This window comes from Nycticebus coucang, chromosome 1 (assembly GCF_027406575.1).
Source record: "Nycticebus coucang isolate mNycCou1 chromosome 1, mNycCou1.pri, whole genome shotgun sequence".
NCBI classification, from domain to species: Eukaryota; Metazoa; Chordata; class Mammalia; order Primates; family Lorisidae; genus Nycticebus; species Nycticebus coucang.
Window position 1 is genome coordinate 46,203,424 of NC_069780.1, and position 19,030 is coordinate 46,222,453.

A 19,030-nucleotide genomic window follows, 5' to 3' on the forward strand; every position below is an offset into this window, starting at 1 on the left:
AGTAATGTAGCAAGGAATTGAAAATAAATCATTTTGGAAATGAATAAAATTATCAATTTGACTGATTTATTTGACCACATGGTCAAAATTTTTTAATTTAATTGTTGAAATTTGAGAAATGTTCATGTTTTCATGACAAACAATTGTGTGACTATTTTAATTCCCAATTTAACAGTATTTTGTAGCAGACACAAGTGCAAGTTGGTTACGTTCAAAATGTGAATATTGACCCATCAGAGAAGAAAATGTTAGTGATAAAGAATACAAAACAAAGCTCATTGAATGCGGTGGCAGCTCCTGGGTCTTCTGTGTGTTCTACGTAATTCGTGCCGGCTCAACGAGTAAGCAACCATGTCTAAGGGACCTGCGGTTGCTACTGATCTTGGCACCACCTACTCTTGTGTGGGTATCTTCCAGCATGGAAAAGTAGAGATAATTGCTAACAATCAGGGAAACCGAACCACTTCAAGCTATGTTGCTTTTACTGACACTGAACGATTGATTGGTGATGCTGTGAAAAATCAAGTTGCAATGAACCCCACGAACACAGTTTTTGATGCCAAGCGTCTGATTGGACGCAGGTTTGATGATGCTGTTGTCCAGTCTGATATGAAACATTGGCCTTTAATGGTGGTAAATGATGCAGACAGGCCCAAGGTCCAAGTAGAATACAAAGGAGAGACAAAAAGTTTCTATCCAGAGGAGGTGTCATCCATCCATGGTTCCGACAAAGATGAAGCAAATTGCAGAAGCCTATCTTGGAAAGACTGTTACCAATGCTGTGGTCACAGTACCAGCTTACTTCAATGATTCTCAGTGTCAGGCTACCAAAGATGCTGGAACTGTTGCTGGTCTCAATGTTCTTAGGATTATAAACGAGCCAACTGCTGCTGCTATTGCTTATGGCTTAGACAAAAAAGCTAGAGCTGAAAGAAATGTGCTAATTTTTGACCTTGGAGGTGGCACTTTTGATGTGTCAATCCTCAGTATTGAGGATGGAATCTTTGAGGTCAAATCTACAGCTGGAGATACTCATTTGGGTGGCGAAGACTTTGACAATCAAATGGTCAGCCATTTTATTGCTGAGTTTAAGCGCAAACATGAGAAGGACTTCAGTGAGAATAAAAGAGCTGTCCATCGCCTCCGTATTGCTTGCGAACGTGCTAAGCATACCCTATCTTCCAGCACCCAGGCCAGTATTGAGACTGATTCCCTTTGTGAAGGAATTGACTTCTGTACCTTCATTACCCGTGCCCAATTTGAAGAATTGAATGCTGATCTGTTCCATGGCACCCTGGAACCTGTAGAGAAAGCCCTTCGAGATGCCAAACTTGACAAGTCACAGATTCATGACATTGTCTTGGTTGGTGGTTCTACCCATATCTCCAAGATTCAAAAGCTTCTCCAAGACTTATTCAACAGAAAAGAACTGAATAAGCATCAACCCCGATGAGGCTGTTGCTTATGGTGTAGCTGTCCAAGCAGCCATCCTAACTGGTGACAAATCCAAGAATGTTCAAGATTTGCTACTATTGGATGTCTGCCTCTTTCTCTGGGTATTGAGACTGCTGGTGGAGTTATGACTGTGCTCATTAAGCGCAATACTACTATTCCTACCAAGCAGACACAGACCTTCACTACCTATTCTGACAACCAGCCAGGTGTGCTCATCCAGGTATACGAAGGTGAGTGTGCCATGACCAAGAATAACAACTTGCTTGGCACATTTGAACTTACAGGCATACCTCCTGCTCCCTGTGGTGTTCTTCAGATTGAAGTCACTTTTGATATTGATGCTAATGGCATTCTCAATGTCTCTGCTGTGGATAAGAGTACAGGAAAAGAAAATAAGATTACCATCACTAATGACAAGGGACGTTTGAGCAAGGAAGACATTGAACATATGGTCCAGGAAGCTGAGAAGTACAAGGCTGAAGATGAGAAGCAGAGGGACAAGGTTTCTTCAAAGAATTCACTTGAGTCCTATGCATTCAACATGAAAGCAACTGTTGAAGATGAGAAACTTCAAGGCAAGATCAATGATGAGGACAAACAGAAGATTCTTGACAAGTGTAATGAAATTATCAACTGGCTTGATAAGAACCAGACTGCAGAGAAGGAAGAATATGAACATCAGCAGAAGGAGCTGGAAAAAGTCTGCAACCCCATCATTACCAAGTTGTACCAGAGTGCAGGAGGAATGCCAGGGGGCATGCCTGGAGGAATGCCGGGGGGTGGGGGGATGCCTGGAGGAATGCCTGGGGGCTTCCCTGGTGGTAGTGCTCCTCCTTCTGGTGGTGCTTCCTCTGGCCCCACCATTGAAGAAGTTGATTAAGCCAGCTCAAGTGTAGATGTAGCATTGTTCCGCACAGTTAAATATTGAAGGATCCAAATTTGTAGCATTTTATGTGGCTGATTTAAAGTTGGGCTGCTATAGTGAATTACTGGGCATTCTCAATACTTGAATATGGAACATGTACATGGGGAAGGAAATAACATTGCACTTTAAAAGTACTGTATTGTAGGTGGAAAATGCAATGTCTTAAATAAAGCTGTATTTAAAATTGGGGGAAAAAAGAATACAAAACAAAGAATGACACTTGTCCTGATGTGTTCCTGGTCACTAACTTGAGACCAAGATTTAACTATCACTTGAACATTTTCCACCACTGGAAAAAACATAATTTTAGAGTAAGACAAACACATTTGAGTTTGATTTGGGTCATTAGCTGTGCAACCAGGAAAAATTATTTTATATCCTTAGAGCTTCAACCTTCGTTATTAATAAAAAATTTACTTCCCTCCTGAGAGGATTGCTGTGGTTTATACTTGGTAGCTATGAATGTTTCCACTGAAAGTCTTTGTGAGACTAAGAATAAAATCATTCATATTTCAAAGAATTTATTATGATTTGTTATATTTTGCCACACTTAATGTATTTAGCCTTTCTTAAAAATTCCAAAATAAGAATTTAATTCTTTTCCCTGGAAGAGCAGATTTTGGGCTTCTTTATTATACCTTCATTAATTTTAGCAAATGGTTTTGCCTATTTCTGCTAGATTTAAGTTGAATTTCAGCCTATTGTGTTTTTTTATTTTTTTATTTTTTTGGCCTATGGATTTTTGTGTTCTTTTGTTGTATATATTAGATGCGGACTGTTTGGGGTAGTTTGGTTTTATTTCTTCCCTTTTTTCATTATTACATCTGGGGCTTTAGAAATGGCATGAATTCAGATAAGGTTTGAGGTCAGGCAATAGAGAATCCCAAAAAAGACTGAGGGAAAATGGTACAGAATAGTGCCTTTAGGTGAGGTTTATACACGAAACAGAGTTCACTGAAATACATGATACCACTGTAAGTTTTTTAAATTTAAGAGCTAATTTTCTACTATGTATTAGGCACTGTCTTAGGTTTTCTAAGGCATATATCACTTGGGGAAATGGACATCATATAAAAGGATGTTGCCATTAAAAAAGATTTGGAACATATGCTAATGTTCTTGTAAACATCCCTTTTTAGTAATTCCTAGGTACATGTCATTCTGACTTACTCCATTCAGCACAACTCTTTTTGACTTCAGAGACTCCTTTCCCCACATTCAAGCCGTGGTGTTCCATCTCTTTAGGTTTATTTTTTCACCCAGTAATGTTCATAGTTGACATCATCCTGTCAGGGGCTCCTGGGGAAATCTCTGAGCCTTGGAACTGACCATCCTACCTCATTTTTCACGTCCCTTACTTCCATGTGAACTCTCTCTCACTGCATCTTTGAACTTCAGTTTGGGGGAACTAGAAGAATGCGTTGCTATCTATGTTGGGTTGAGGATCAGGGATGCTCTTTGCATCGGTCACTGATAGTACAAAGCAGCATTGTCATGATGTGGCCATGTTTCAAATTAAGTCTAGATAGTTTTATCAGCATGCCCATTTGGTCAAAATAGCTGCCTCAAGTTCACCAAAGTATTCTGCATTAGATTTCCCAAAACAAAGATCAGTATGTATGCGTATATTGGTAGGAATTAGTTTTTTCTGGTGCGGGCTTTTTGTTTGTTTGTGTTGTCTGTTTTAGATCTTTTCCCCATCTTTAAGCTGACAACAAGCTGATGATATTTTACCAAAAATTCAAATACTGAAAATGATATTCTGGGTCATTCTTTCTCAAATGATGTAGTTTTTTACTTTTATTAGTACTACTTTTCAGTTTTTCCTTATGTGGTTTAAGGTTATAAAAATGTCTTCCAGTTGATTTCTTAGGTAACAGAAGAATCTGTTTTCTTAAACAGTAGCCTGGGGATTCTTGATATACCACCTTCTAGAGGTACTGAAGGCAACTGGATAGAAGTGCTGAAATCTGGATTTATTCACAACCTTGTTAGAGGCTGAGTCACAGCAGTCGATGTCAGTTCAAGTCATTGTTTCTTATGTCTAAGTGGTTGCTGTTGAGCCACATAATCTGTATATATAACACTAATTTAGGAACAGCTTCTCTAGACCAAGCCAGTGCTCATTTTACCTCGTGGTTTTATTTTAAATGCACGAGCCGTATTAAATTGCATTCAAATAAGTAATAGAAATACAACTCAATGAAGATGGAAAGAAAAGTCACATAAGCACATTGAGAACAAATTGGAATCTGGCACCTGACAATGATTAATAGGTTGAGCAGATCAGACTAGACTTAAATTTCTGTAAGTAATATCAAAAGATGGAAAATCTTTTTATTAAAAACAAACTTTGACAATTTCAAAGGCTTTTGAGATTTGGAAAAAAATGATTTGTTTACCCATCATCTATCAATATTAGGATAGGCTGGAAGATTTTTAACACATCATAACAAAAAAGGTAACAGAATTAGTCAACTATCCCCAGACCTAGTCTGATTAAAACCAGAATTCCATGTATTTGGAAATTCCAAATTATTGATGAAAAGTACCCATGTTGGATGGATATTTGATCTCATATATATTTTACTAATATATTAGACGTGATATTAATATGTTTGATTTATGAAATACTTATAAAATTATGTCAGTCAGTGTAGTTAAAAGTCAAGCAGTTATTTAAATCTACTGTCTAAATAGTTTTGGTTAAAATATTTGATATTTTAATTGAGTGCCAGTATTCATATAGTACAGCAAACTACACATTTCTTTATTTTGCTGTGTGATAAAATAAGCCTGAATTTATGGTGATATTTTTAAAGAAACCAATCTTTTCTAAGAAACAATTTAGAAATCCAAAAGTAGAGATATTAATGTCATATTATATACATGTTTGCTGAACTGTATAGTAGTTTGTAAAATTTTTTGTGTACAATACTTTAGATTACCTAAAACAAACAAAGTTTTTTTTTCTTTTATGATATGTTGAGTAACATAGTCCAAAACATAAATAAGTCCAAAGTATAGCCAGACCTCTAGAACAGCTGTGCCAGGACCCTCCCGGACCTCCAGAAGAGCTGCCCCATGACCCGCAATCAGCACCCTCCTGGACCCTGGCAAGAGCTGTGCCAGGACCCTCCAGGACATCCAGAATAGCTGCGCCCCCACGATTGGCACCCTCCGTAAGAGCAATGCCCACCTGGACCCTGATAAGAGCTGCTGCACTGTGACTGCTACCCCTCCCACCGGGCCTCCCCATGCCCTGAACAGAAACTCTGGGAGCGGCACAACCCAGCATCCTCCCTCCTGTACCCTACCTGCCCGAACATCACCCGCTTGTTTGGCCAGGCACTCTGGTAGCTATGAGCCCTCCCAAGCCCTCCCTGTCTCTGTGTGGAGTCCTTCTCCTGGCCAGAGACTGCTGGAGCCTTGGGTCCTCTGTGCCAAAGTCTCTTGGTGCCAGGCACTCCCAGAACCGTGTGCACCACCCCCAGCCCTGTTGCTGGATCGAGGGTGTCACACTCTGAAGCTGCTCCCAGAACCAGAACTCACTGGCTGGGGCAGTCCCAGAAGAGCTACACAGGGTCACTCCCTACAAAGATCCAGCAACAATAGAGTGATCCCCCTGGGGTCTAATCTTGGAGACACACCACCCCAACTCTGAGGATGGCCAGAGGCAACGGTGAAAACAATCATGAGATGAAATCAAAGGAAAAACTCTGGCAATATGAATAATCAGAGTAGATCAACTCCCCCAAGGAACAATGGGGCAGACACAGCACAAGATCCCATCCACAAACAAATAGCTGAGATGTCAGAAATCAAATTCAGAATCTGGAGAGCAAATAAGATCGAATTAGAATTCTGAGCACGAACACAAAAGATGTCTCAAGAATTCAATGAATTCAAAGACCAAATGACCAAAGATTTTGAGACATTAAGACAAGAAGTTGCAGCCCTCAAAGATCTGAGAAACATAGTAGAATCCCTCAGAAACAGAATGAAACAAGCAGAAGAAAGGATTTCTGACATTGAAGACAAAGCTTTCAAACATTCCCAAAGGCTCAGAGAGGAAGAGAAATGGAGGGCAAAAACAGATCACTCTCTCAGAGAGCTCTGGGATAATTCAAAGAAAACCAATATTCATCTTATAGGGATCCCTGAAAGCGAAGAAGTGGATTCACAAGGCACAGAGTCTCTTCTCCATGAGATTATGAAACAGAACTTTCCAGATATGCCAAGAGATTCTGAATTTCAGATAGCTGACAGTTTCAGAACTCCAGCATGACTCAACCCAAATAAGACATCCCCCAGACACATCAGAATCAACGTCACTAAAGTTAATATGAAGGAGAAAATTCTGAAAGCAGCCAGACGAAAGAAAACCATCACCTACAAGGGCAAAAATATTAGAATAACTGCAGGCCTCTCTGATGAAAGCTAGAAGACGATGGTCATTGACTTTTAATCTCCTAAAACAAAATAACTTTCAACCCAGGATCCTGTACCCAGCTAAACTGAGTTTCATTTATGATGGAGAATTTAAATACTTTAATGACATTCACATGTTGAAGAAATTTGCCACAACTAAACCAGCTCTCCAGGATATTCTCAGACCTATCCTCCATAAAGACCAGCATAATCCTCCACCACTAAAGTAAACTCACCCAGAAAATTTTGATCAAATTCCAATTTCCATAGTTGCAAAAGGATTAAAAATGTCCACCGGACTCTTGAAAGGCTTATCAATAATCTCAATTAATGTGAATGGTTTAAATTGTCCTCTAAAGAGGCACAGGTTGGCTGACTGGATACAAAAACTCAAGCCAGATATCTGCTGCATACAAGAATCTCATCTTACATTAAAAGACAAATATAGACTCAAGGTGAAGGGATGGTCATCTATATTCCAGGCAAATGGAAAGCAGAAAAAAGCAGGCATTGCAATCCTATTCACAGATGGAATAGGCTTTAAACCAACCAAAATAAGGAAGGATAAGGATGGACACTTCATATTTGATAAGGGTAATACTCAATATGATGAGATTTCAATTATTAATATTTATGCACCCAACCAGAGCACACCTAAATTTATAAGAGAAACTCTAACAGACATGAGCAACTTAATTTCCTCCAGTTCCATAGTAGTTGGAGATTTTAACACCCCTTTAGCAGTGCTGGATAGATCCTCCAAAAAGAAGCTAAGCAAAGAAATCTTAGATTTAAACTTAACCATTCAACATCTGGACTTAACAGACATCTACAGAACATTTCATCCCCCAAAAATGGAATACACATTCTTCTCATCAGCCCACAAAACATACTCCAAATTTACCACATCCTGGGCCACAAATCTAACCTTGGCAAATTTTAAAATATAGAAATTATTCCTTGCATCTTCTCAGACCATCATGGAATAAAAGTTGAACTCAATAACAACAGGAATCTGCATACCAATACAAGAACATAGAAGCTAAATAATCTTATGCTGAAAGATAGATGGGTTATAGATGAGATTAAGAAGGAAATCACCAAATTTTTGGAACAAGACAACAATCAAGACATGAACTATCGGAACCTCTGGGATTCTGCAAAGGCAGTCCTAAGAGGGAAATTTATAGCACTGCAAGCCTTCCTCAAGAAAACGGAAAGAGAGGAAGTTAATAACTTAATGGGACATCTCAAGCAACTGGAGAAGGAAGAACATTCCAACTCCAAACCCAGCAGAAGAAAAGAAATAACCAAAATCTGAGCAGAATAAAATGAAATTGAAAACAAAAGAATTATACAACAGATCAATAAATCCAAGGATCAATAAAAAAGATAAACCTTTCGCCAACCTAACCAGGAAAAAAAGAGTAAAACCTCTAATTTTATCAATCAGAAATGGTAATGATGAAATAACAGCAGACCCCTCAGAAATTCAAAAAATCCTTAACGAATACTACCAGAAACTCTACACTCAGATAAATGAAAATCTGAAAGAAATTGACCAATATCTGGAAGTATGCCACCTACCAAGACTTAGCCAGAACGAAGTGGAAATTTTGAACAGCCTTATATCAAGTTCTGAAATAGCATCAACTATACAAAACCTCCCTAGAAAGAAATGCCCAGGACCAGATGGCTTTTCATCAGAATTCTACCAAACCTTTAAAGAAGAACTAGTACCTATATTACTAAACCTCTTCCAAAATATAGAAAAAGAAGAAATACTACCCAACACATTCTATGAAGCAAACATCACCTTGGTCCTTAAACCAGGGAAAGACCCAACAAGAAAAAAAAAATTATAGACCAATATCACTAATGAATATGCTAAAATACTCAATAAGAGTATTTTGATGCTAAAATACTCAATAAGATCCTAACAAACAGAATCCAACAACGCATCAAAAAAATTATACACCATGACCAAGTGGGATTTATCCCAGGCTCTCAAGCTGGTTCAATATACGTAAATCTATAAATGTAATTCAATACATAAACAAACTAAAAAATAAAGACCATATGATTCTCTCAATTGATGCAGAAAAAGCTTTTGATAATATCCAGCATCCCTTCATGATCAGAACACTTAAGAAAATTGGTATAGAAGGGACATTTCTTAAACTGATAGAGGCCATCTACAGCAAACCCACAGCCAATATTGTATTGAATGGAGTTAAATTGAAATCATTTCCACTTAGATCAGGAACCAGGCAAGCTCTTTAACATTGTAATGGAAGTTTTAGCCATTGCAATCAGGGAAGAAAAGGTGATCAAAGGTATCCACATAGGGTCAGAAGAGATCAAACTTTCACTCTTTGCAGATGACATGATCATATATCTGGAAAACACTAGGGATTCTACTACAAAACTTTTAGAAGTGATCAAGTAATACAGCCATGTCCCAGGCTACAAAATCAAGAATCATAAATCTGTATCCTTTATATATACCAACAATAGCCAAGCCGAAAAAACAGTCAAGGACTCTATTCCTTTCACAGTAGTGCCAAAGAAGATGAAATATTTGGGAACTATCTAACAAAGGATGTGAAAGATCTCTATAAAGAGAACTATGAAACTTTAAGAAAAGAAATAGCTGAAGACATTAACAAATGGAAAAACATACCATGCTCATGGCTGGGAAGAATCAACATCATTAAAATGTCTATACTACCCAAAGCAATATATACTTTTCATGCAATTCCTATCAAAGCTGCGTTGTCATATTTTATAGATCCTGCAAAAATAATACTTCGTTTTATATGGAATCAGAAAAAACCTCGAATAGCTATATTACTCAGAAATAAAAACAAAGCAGGAGGAATCACGCCACCAGACCTGAGACTGTACTATAAATTGATAGTGATCAAAACAGCATGGTAATGGCACAAAAACAGAGAAGTAGATGTCTGGAACAGAATAGAGAATCAAGAGATGAATCCAGCTACTTACCTTTATTTGATCTTTGACAAGCCAATTAAAAACATTCAGTGGGGAAAAGATTCCCTATTTAACTAATGGTGCTGGGTGAACTGGCTGGCGATCTGTAAAAGACTGAAACTGGACCCACACCTTTCACCATTAACTAAGACAGACTCTCACTGGATAAAAGATTTAAACTTAAGACATGAAACTATAAAAATACTTGAAGAAAGTGCAGGGAAAACTCTTGAAGCAATCAGCCTTAGTGAATATTTTAAGAGGAGGACTCCCCAGGCAATTGAAGTAGTATCAAAAATACATTACTGGGACCTAATCAAACTAAAAAGCTTCTGCGCAGCCAAGAACATAGTAAGTAAAGCAAGCAGACAGCCCTCAGAATGGGAGAAAATATTTGCAGGTTATACCTCCGATAAAGGTTTAATAAGCAGAATCCACAAAAAACTCAAACGTATTAGCAAGAAAAGAACAAGTGATCCCATCTCAGGGTGGGCAAAGGACTTGAAGAGAAACTTCTCTAAAGAAGACAGATGCGTGATCTACAGACACATGAAAAAAAGCTCATCATCCTTAATCATCAGAGAAATGCAAATCAAAACTACTTTGAGATATCACCTAACCCCAGTAAGAGTAGCCCAGAGATGTTGGCGTGGATGCAGAGAAAAGGGCACACTTCTACACTGCTGGTGGGAATGCTCACTAATATGTTCCTTTTGGAAGGATGTTTGGAGAATACTTAGAGATCTAAAAATAGACCTGCCATTCTATCCTATAATTCCTTTACTAGGTATATACCCAGAAGACCAAAAGTCACAATATAACAAAGACATCTGTACCAAAATGTTTATTGCAGCTCAATTCATAATTGCTACATTATAGAAGAAGCCCAAGTGCCCATCGACCCACAAATGGACTAGCAAATCGTGGTACATGTATACCATGGAATATTATGCAGCCTTAAAGAAAGATGGAGACTTTACCTCTTTCATGCTTACATGGACAGAGCTGGAACATATTCTTCTTAGCAAAGTATCTCAAGAATGGAAGAAAAATTATCCAATGTACTCAGCCCTACTATGAAGCTAATTTATAGCTTTAATATGAAGGCTATAACCCAACTATAGCACAAGAATATGAGGAAAGGGCCAAGGGAGGGGAAGTCAGGGTGGAGGGAGGGTAATGCGTGGGGCCACACCTACGGTGCATCTTAGAATGGGTACAGACAAAACCTACTAAATGCAGAATACAAATGTCTACATGCAATAACTAAGAAAATGCAATGAAGGCTACATTGAACAGTTTGATGAGAATATTTCAGATTGTATATGAAACCAGCACATTGTACCCTTTGATTGAACAAATGTACACGGCTATGATTTAGCAATGAAAAATAAATAAATAAATATGGAATAATAAAAAAATAATAAAACAAAATAAAGATCATCAAAAAAAAAAAAGTCCAAAGTATAACCAGATAGATGGCAATTGTAGCTGCCATTTTAATAACCAAACCATTTCAGCACAATATACTATTCCATGTACATATGATGGAAAACCAAACTTTTAAACATTTTTATTTATTATGCCAACATAATAGTTGTATACATTTATGGACTATAAGTGATGTTTTGATTCAGGCATGTAATTAGTAATAATCCATTCAGGGTAAATAGGGTATCCATTACCCTACATCCATCAAGAAAACATTTATCTTTTTTTTCTTTCTTGTTAGGAACATTCCAATTCCACTCTTTTGGTTATTTTAAAGTATACAATTGGAAAACCAAACTTTGAAGAGAGAAACTTCTTCAGATACTGACTCTTTCTTAGGCTACCCTTCTGAAAGATAAAATAATTATCTAATCTTTTATTACTTTGTTGCCTAAGATATCAAGGAAATTGATTCAGAATTATGTGGTGAGGTAATCCCAGGGGACCCTATCAGTATGTATAGGCTGTCCCTTCCCAGAATAAACTATGTTTCCTTAATAAATTTCTTTCATAGGATCTTACAATATCTTCAAAGTTTTATTAGGATATAATTCCAGAGATGTGACAAGCAAATAGTTTTTTTTGAAAAAGTAAATAAAATAATAAGCTTGGCCTTCAAAACACACAATTCCTCCCTAAACAAATCCCTTTATTGGTGATCTGGCTCAAATTATATGTATACAGAAATATCTGAATAAGTAACATGAACAAAGCATAGTGTCTGGTTGAGATAAAAGTCTTCTTTGAATATTGTTTGTAACTTGAAGACTTTGGTCTCTCATTGGATAGATTCCATTAAACACAGCCGGAAGCAATATATAGTATGGATTATATGACTTTGCTGTAATGGACATGCAAATACATATTTTTCACATATAATGTACAAACATCTCAGCAGGACAATTGGATAATGGAGCCAAAAAATCAGAATACTGGAAAATGTACAATGGATTACTATGGCTTCATTCCACACTTCAAATATAATGGACATTTAATTCATCTGATGCCTTTTTCTAATTGGAGACACATTGGTAGAGGGGCATTTAAGTTCACAAACACTTTCAATTACTTCCATGTTAACCACATTTCACAAACTTCCAACTTGAGAACTATTTTCTAAAAACAATTTTGTATGTAGTAAAACTTTCCGATTTGACTAAATCAAATTTTAATATATTTTTTTCTTATTGGCCTTTGCCTCTTGAATTATTCTCAGCTGAAGTCAGGTATCCTGTATCATCATCATGTGGCAATTTGAATGTAATTATAATCATCACAAATTTAGAAAATCAAAATTTTAATTTATTTTGCCAGTGAGTACCAAGTTAATATTGAACTTTTAATAGTATTTTCTGAATTTTCTATAATTTATCACCTTCTAGTTGATTCCATAAAGTAACTGTAATCAATAAAAATAAAAATATCTTGGTTTGAATAGCTTCATAGTTTACAAAGGGCATGTATTCATTAATTTAATTAATAAATGAGCACAAACAATGTGCTGTGCATTTTGCAAAGCTCAGGAAATAAAATGCAGAAGAGGAAAGTATTAGTTCCTGCTCTCATGTAAGTTTCACTTTGCCCTCCTAAAATCCTCACACCAGCCTGTGAAATGGACACTCTGAACTTTAAAATTAACCTTCCACCCCAAAGTAACCATTAGTAGAACTTTGTGTAAGAATTTACCTATGCAATTATGTCCCTAAACAATATATTTGTCAGTCATGTCTTCTGTTTTTATACAAATAAAATCGCTTGTAATTGGCTTTAAAAAAAATTGGTAATTATTTTCTGTATTGTTTTATGTTGCTTTGCATAGCTATAGCTATCCGTTTTCACAGATGCATAGTGTGAATATCATTTGTGAGCTCCAACTATGCCAACTTTTGGAATTATTAGACATAACTTTTTGCCAAAATGGTGAATTAGAAAAAAACACCAATTGTAGTTAATGAGCATTTCTGTAGTTACTCATGAACTAAGCATTTTTCAAAAGTATTTTGATCATTTGTGTTTTAAGACAATTTTTAATGTTTTTAACTTGATCATAAGTATTCTGTAATATATATTTTCTAGGCATTAACCTTTTCTAAGTAATACATGTTATCTAAATATTTCTCCAAGTTACAGTTTGCTTTTGTTACCATAGTTTGAAGCATAAATTTCATAAGTTCTTGATAACCAAAAGTTCCTAAAATTGACATAGTCTAATTTATCAATATTTTTATGCATGATTTTTACATTGTGCCATGTTTCAGAAATGTTGTTTACCTCAAAGATACAATATTCTATATGTTCTTCTAAAACCCTTAATCTATCTGAAAAGTTTTGTGTTAGTTGCTTTGTAAGGATACAATTTACTGGTGTAGAACCATTTGTCCAAGTACCAACAATTTATTGAATAATTCTGCTTTGCCAGAACCGTTGTACACCAGATTTCTCATTTTACCTTGTTGGATAAGACCACTGATGCAATGTTTACTGAAAATGTTGATAGCAGCATCATTATCATGTTCATGATATCAAAGGATGACCTTGCAATAGTTCATCATATACATTGGTTGTTTATTTTAGATCATTTTTATATTTAGAAAGTTCTTTTTCCCTTTTCATTTGCTGAAAAATTTTACCAAGCTTTTATTCTATGCCTATTTTATGTACACTCATAAATTTTTACCTAGTCAACCTAGCTTATAGTCCCAAGATAGACTTATTCATGATTTTATTCATTCCACATATAGCAGGAGTCTATTTGTTAGTAATCGGTTTAGAATTTTTGAATTTGTGTACAGGAATTTGTGTACAGGAATTTGCTTCTTTCTTATTTTCTCTCTGTTGAGTTTTGGAATTGACGCTTAGGATTGAGTTGTGCAGAGTTTCCACCTTTCTGTTCTCTGGAAGAGGTTATATAAACTCAACCTATGCTTTCCAGCAGGGAAAAACTCTTAAGGATGTCAGCCTGGGAAAAGATCTTAGAAAGAAGACTTCAGCAGCAATTGCAACAACAACAAAAATAAGCACATGGGACTTAATTAAGCTGAAAAGCTTTTCCACAGCACAATTAAAGCAAATAGACAACTTTCAGAATGAGAAAAGACATTTGCATGTTACAAATCTGACAAAGGGTTGATAAATACAATCTACAGAACTCACATTAAACAACAAAAAAAGAGCAAACAATCCCATCTATCACTGGGCAAGACACATGAGCAGAACCTTCCCTGAAGAAGACAAATGGTTAACAACTATATGCAAAAAGTGTTCACTGTCCCTAATCATCAGAGAAATGCAAATCCAAACCACCCTGATACATCACCTGATCCCAGTGAGAATATCCTGTGATGAGAAACATCACAAAGTTTCAAAGTTGCAGATGCTGGTTTGGATGTGGAGAGAAGGGAGCACTTCTACACTGCTGGTGGGACTGCAAACTAATACAACCTTTTTGGAAGGAAGTATGGAGAATCCTCAAAGAACTCAAATTAGACCTTCCATTTGATCCTGCAATCTTTTACCCAGATGAAAAAAGGACATTCACACTAGATTATTCATCACAGCTCAATTTATAATTGGTAAGAAGTAGAAACAAACTAAATGTCCATCAACCCAGGAATAGATTAACAAATTGATACACACACACACACACACACACACACACACACACACAATGGAATACTATTCAGTCATAAAAAGATGGAGATTTTACATCTTTTGTATTAACCTAGATAGAATTGAAACACATTCTTTTTAGTAAAGTATCACAAAAATGGGGAAGCAAGTATCCAACGTACCCAATATTAATATGAAGCCAATAGGCCATTTAATACATGTCACATAAGAGAAAAACTCAATTCAAGTTGGTGGAGGGGAAAGGAATAAGTGGGGGAGATGGGAGCAGCGAGGGATTGGGGCACTCTCACTTAACGGGCACAATGGAAGGGTATATGGCACACCTCTTGGGTGTGGGACACAACTACAACAGGGACTCTACCTAACAAATGCAAACCAATTATTTGTACCCTTGCATTAATCTGAAATGAAAAAAAAAATTATGCTTTCTGTTTTTAAATTTTGAATGTCTGGTAGTCTTCCCAGTGAATTTTTCTGAGACAGAGATTTGGTACATTTGCGGTTATTTCTAATTATCTATCTTACAGATCATTAATTCTGTCTGGTGCACATATGTCCAAATGCAGCTAATGAGTTTTAAATTTTAGTTATTGCATTATTAACTGTACAATTAGTTCAGTTATTTTTCAAATATTTTTATAGTTTCTTCTCCTATATACTTTCATTTCCCATTTATTTTTTAAATGTGATCAGCATAGTTGTTTTAAATTTTTTTGTTTGATAGTCTAACATCTGGTGTCATTGCATATTTGTTTCTATTATTTTTTCTTGTGATGTCTTTCATGTTGCCTTATTTTATTTATTTATTTATTTATTTTGTGTGTGGTTCGTTATCTGTGGCTTCCTGCTCGCTGTTGCCCAAAGAAAATTATTTACAAGGTTCAAAAGATGTAAGAGAGACGTGATCTCCTTCGAGGAGAGTTTGCTTTTTGTTTCTTCCATTTTCCCCATGGTTTCTAAGATTTGAGTCGATCATTTGTACAACTTCAGGCTGTGTGGTCCACCGAGGATTAGTGTAACTAGTGGATAAATTCACGTAAGACCAACATGTGGTGACAAGTTTGCAAACATTTGTCCCTTTCTTTTTAATTATTTTCTTTATTACTTGTGCTACATCCTCAAACAGAGTGACATATCATTTCTCAGTGTTGGGGGGGCGGGGGAAGGAAGGTTTAAATAATATTTTTCTAGCATAGCACTAAATATTTAAAAGCATTTTAGAAAACATCATAATGACAATAATCCTCAATAAACATTTCTTAAGCTGTCAGTTGCGCTACTAGGTTTTACAAAGAGAATGCTTTTTTGATAGATTGTTTATCATGAACCTGTGAATGAGTTTGTAGCATGCAAAAAGCAAGAAATTGTAAGTTTGAATTCAAAGATGCTTAAGACTAAATCCTTAAGAAAATTTCAATTTATCAATAGTTGGGCGGAAAGAGCAGTCAGAACAGGCAGTGCAACCCAGGGATTGTAAGTTTCTTCCTCTGCCTCGCACTCCACCTGACTGTACCTGGTGCACCACATGCCAAAATTTTTTTAATCATTGAAGGAGAAATATTCAGAATACCAACCAAATACTGTATTTACACGTAGAAATATAGTGGGTTTCTGCAGTACTAAAATGGTTTTAGGGTTTTCTGGCAGCATGGCAAGTCTCTCTCTGCAGCCTGGGTTGCTTTGAGAGTGGTGAAGTGAATGTGAAGGGCAAGGGAAGGATCAGGAAGGGACCATCTGGCCTTTTATATCTTTTCTTATTTTAAATTTAATCCAGTCCCACGAATGATACAATTATATGAATGGATTTTATTTGTGTTTTTAAACACTGCAAAGAATGCTAATTTTCGCAGGACCTTTTACACTCGCAATCAATCCCAGTACCCTCACTTTCAAGTAAACCCTGTGTTAAGTCCAGTGGATATCTTCACATAAACACATGTGTGTGACTTTATGTATCTTTAAAAGTGGTATTTCATGTGTGTTTTCTGTGTCAGGCAGTATGACAAGGGTAAGCAGAGTATGCTCAGACTATCTGTGTAACCTCAGGCCAGTTACTAACCCTCTCCATGACTCACCTGTTAAATGGAAATAATAAATAACAAATGAGATTAGTGTTGTTCTTTGAAAAGACTAATAAAGTAGATGAAGCTATTTCGGGGGCAAGAAAAAAATGGGAGGTCCAAATATTAGGAAAGATGAAAGAGAATATTTATAGATATTGTCAAGATTTAAACATACCATTAAATTTGAATATTTATTTATTTATTTATTTATTTTTTGAGACAGAGCCTCAAGCTGTCACCCTGGGTGGAGTGCCATGGCATCACAGCTCACAGCAACCTCTAGCTCCTGGGCTAAAGCAATTCTCCTGCCTCTGCCTCCCAAGTAGGGGGACTACAGGGGCCTGCCACAATGCCTAGCTATTTTTTGGTTGTAGTTGTCATGGTTGTTTGGCAGGCCTGGGCTGGATTCAAACCCGCCGGCTCTGGTGTATGTGGCTGGTGCCTTAGCCACTTGAGCTACAGGCACGGAGCCAAATTTGAAAATTTAGATAACTATTTTCCAGAAAAGTCTACATGACAAAAATTGAGAAATAAAGAAGAGGTAAATAGAAATGTTAAGAAATAGTAAGTTTTGAATTATTTGACATACACACATAAAAGTACATAGATTATAAGAGAACAGCTCAATGAATTTTCACACAGTAGATATACCCAGGAGACCAGCACCCAGTGACGGAAGAGGATGAGCATTCGGAAGCTCTCCTCTCCTTATTCTCCCTTTCAATTACCAGACCCCTAAGAGTAACTTGTATCTTGGCATTTTATATAATAAGTAAGCTTTGCCTGGTTTTGAACTTTATATAAATAGACTCACACAGTAAGTTCTCATTTGGGGCCAGCTTTTTTTGCTCAACATTGTTGGTGAGATTCATATCCATTATAGCTTATAGTTGTGGTTTGCCTCTGCTCATTGCTCGTTGCTCTACAATGTTCCATTATATGAATACAGTATGCTTTATTTATTCAACTGGTTATTTTGGTGATTTTCCAGTTTTTTTCCAGTGCTTCTTCTATGAACATTCTTGTACATGTTTTTCTTTTTTTTAAGAAAAAATTTGTGCGATTTAGTAGATATATAACCACAAGTATAATTAAAGGGTATGTATATCTTGAGCTTGAGTAAATATTGGCAAACCCACTTCCAAAATTGTTGCATTGAGTTATACAATCAGCAATAGATGAGGGATAGTTTATGCTTTAATTGTGATTGTTTTCCCAGCCATACAATGTAAGTTCTATGAAGGCAGAGACATTTTATTCCACTCATCTCTATACTTCCAGGCATATATATATATTTTTTTTTGGAGACAAAGTCTCACTTTGTCGTCCTTGTTAGAATGCTGTGGCGTCATATCACACAGCAACCTCAAACTCTTGGGCTCAAGAGATCATCTTGCCTCAGCCTCCCAAGCAGCTGAGACTACAGGTGCCTGCCACAACTCCAAGCTATTTTTAGAGACAGGGTCTCACTCTTGCTCAGGCTGGTATGGGACTTCTGAGCTCAAGCAAAATACCTGCCTTATGAGCCATTGCTCCTGGATCAATTATTTAGTTAAATAAAAACATTGATATTGACATTTAACCATTTATTCCCTTAAAAATCACATGGTGGTGAATTCAACTTATTTAATCTTCTGTGAGCATTATTTTCTTTTCCACAACTCTATTTCTTCACCCAAAGGATTCTTCTGCTAACAATTGTTTCTCCCTCCCTCAGGGAAATTTCTCCCCAAGAGATAACCAAGCAGGTACAATTACAGCACAGTCTTTAAGAAGTTACGACATGGAGGAGGCGGAGCAAGATGGCGGCCGAGTAACAGCTTCCTTGCATCTGGGCACCATGAGTCTGGGGAGATAGGACTCCAGGCATCTCTGGCTGGTGGGATTTGCCTATCATCACTCCTATGAGGATACAGGGAGTCAGCGAGAGACTTCTGGACCCCAAGAGGAGGACTAAAACAGTGGAAAACTGGCAAGTGGTCGTGTGTGTTCAATCCGTCTAAACCCACCCACAACTGTAAGTTCAGTAGCAGCGAGA

At 36.7% G+C, this 19,030-nt stretch overlaps 1 pseudogene across 1 annotated transcript; it reads left to right on the top strand.

Moving 5' to 3' along the window:
• Positions 1-351: 351 nt before the first annotated feature.
• Positions 352-2,335, top strand: LOC128588350 (heat shock cognate 71 kDa protein-like; annotated as a pseudogene). The gene has a single exon (XR_008380753.1). The product of XR_008380753.1 is annotated as a heat shock cognate 71 kDa protein-like (transcript).
• The last annotated feature ends 16,695 nt before the right edge of the window (positions 2,336-19,030 follow it).